The sequence below is a fragment of the Meriones unguiculatus genome, chromosome X (assembly GCF_030254825.1).
Source record: "Meriones unguiculatus strain TT.TT164.6M chromosome X, Bangor_MerUng_6.1, whole genome shotgun sequence".
Taxonomy (NCBI): domain Eukaryota; kingdom Metazoa; phylum Chordata; class Mammalia; order Rodentia; family Muridae; genus Meriones; species Meriones unguiculatus.
Window position 1 is genome coordinate 112,339,306 of NC_083369.1, and position 2,368 is coordinate 112,341,673.

At 36.9% G+C, this 2,368-nt stretch overlaps 1 non-coding gene across 1 annotated transcript; it reads left to right on the top strand.

Annotated features, from left to right (window-relative positions):
- Positions 1 to 2,009: 2,009 nt before the first annotated feature.
- Positions 2,010 to 2,119, top strand: LOC132650173 (U6 spliceosomal RNA). The gene has a single exon (XR_009588566.1). It is a non-coding gene; the product is annotated as a U6 spliceosomal RNA (small nuclear RNA).
- The last annotated feature ends 249 nt before the right edge of the window (positions 2,120 to 2,368 follow it).

Here is a 2,368-nt window from a genome sequence, read left to right on the forward strand (position 1 = left end):
GTATGTGGACCTATCTGCATTGCCCACGTGGCACGCTGGGGTTGGCTACCCAGAGGCTATTTAAGCTGTGGGCTGGCTTTCCCCAGGTTCCCATGATTGTTCAAGGTTCCTGAATAAACTGCATTGAAAAAAAAAAAAAGAATATATACTTTGTATAGCAGTCTACCGAGACTAAAGCTTATTAAACAACATATTAAATAAGTTGTCTGGAATCCTGTCATAACATGGACTCCATTGCCTGCTTTTTGATCACTTCCTCCTTGTAGAAGTTCCTGACAGGCTACAGAGGAAGAGGAACAGGCACTCGTAATGATACTTGGTAGCGTGTGGTCAGATAGTAGGGTAGAAAGGCAGCCCTTTCTGAGGAAGAGGGGAAAGGTGTTGGGAGGGGAGAGAAAGGAGGGAAGGACCAGGAGGAGAAGAATATAAATTGAATAAATTATAAAAATAAATTTAAATTTAAAAAAAATTAAAAGAAAAAAAGAAATTCCATCATGAGGACTACGTTCAAATTTTATTGTATATGGGGAATCCATTTAATATGGATATTTCAACTGCTGTTATAAAAAGCAATGGTGTTTGAAGATAAATAAGTTAAAGATTTCACTGTAGCTACTATTTTCTTTTATTCTTTAACACTGTGCCGTAAATATCAAAGATAATAATTTACTTAAAAAAATACCTAAAAAAAGAATATAAACTTTGTTGTCAGTAGAAGTACAAATGCAAACCGCTTGTATAAAACAGTATACTGTTCGACTAGAGCCCATATACAACTTCACTGTATTTAATTATTATTTACATTACCTGTAATACTGTATACATTACCTGAATACACTGTAAATGCTATGTAAATAGTCTTTCTTCTGTAGTTTTCCATGAGTAAAGACAGAAAAAAAAATGTCTGTAGATATTCAGTATTGACACATCTTCACCCACTATTTTCAATCCTGGAGTGTTTAAATCTGTAGGTACAGAACCCATGGAGGAAAGGTATTAGGATCTTTTTAAAAATGACTCTATTAACAGTGATCGGTAGGAGAGGAAATAAACCAGAGAGATAAGAATCTTTGTTTTATTAATTTAATTTATTTTATTTTTTAATGTTAGTTACAGTTTATTAACTTTGAATCCCAGCTGTAGCCTGCTCCCTCATTTCCTCCCAACTTCACCCTCCCTCCCTCATCTCTTCCCTGCCCCTAATAAAGTCCACTGATAGGGGAGGTCCTCCTCCCCTTCCATTTGACTCTAGCTTATCAGGTTTCTTCAGGACTGGCTGCACTGTCCTCCTCTGTGACCTAGAAAAGCTGCTCCTCCCTTGGGGCCAGGGGAGGGAAGTCAAAGAGCCAGCCATTGAGTTCATGTCAGAAATAGTCCCTGTTCCCCTTACTAGGGTACCCACTTGGATACTGAGCTACCATGGGCTACATCTGAGCAGGAGTTCTAGGTTATATCCATACATGGTCTTTTGTTGGAGATACAGTCTCATAAAATACCCCTGTGCCCAGATATATTTGGTCCTTGTGGAGCTTCTGTCCTCTCCAGGTCATAAGGGGAGTTTAGGACACAGTATGTATAAAGAGAAGTCTAGTAAGAAACATAAAGAATTTGTCTATTCAGAAGACAAGCTTCAAAAGGAGCCATCCCTGCAGACTCTGTGTCTTAAGAACTGAGCTAATACTACTTTTTATTGTTAATCAGCCTAGTCTTTTGTATTTTATTATGACAGCTTGATATACTTAACATGTATGCATAGTACTGGTATAATCTGGGACTTCAACTCACAAGTGATTAAAAATGATCGATCCTAAGAAGAGCTCATCTCTAGTGGTCTCTTTGGATTGCTACAGAAATCCCAAGGAACAACTTATACAATATTGTAATATACCCTAAAAATTATTAGTCATGGGTTTTCCAGTGTTGCTTCAAATTTTTGTCTGGAGTGATGTGTGTATCTGTAACATATCAGGATTTACATGAAGCTATTCACCTACTCTAAGCAGGTTTATGTATTACTCACTTTGGCAGCACATATACTAAAATTACAATGATACAGAGGTGATTAACATGGCCCCTGAACAAGTATGACATGCACTTTCATGAAGAGGTCCATATTTTTAATCTCTCTCAACATCAAAGGACTCCACTCTACAATAAAAGGATATAGACTAACAGAATGGATTCTTTAAAAAGACCCAACAATCTGTTACATACAAGAAAAACACCTAATCCACAAGATATATATTACCTGAGAGTAAAGAGCTAGAAGATGGTTTTCCAAGCAAATGGACCAAAGAAGCAAGACAGAGTATCCACTCTCATACCTAATAAAATAGACTCAAACAAAATTAATAATAAAAGAGATGGG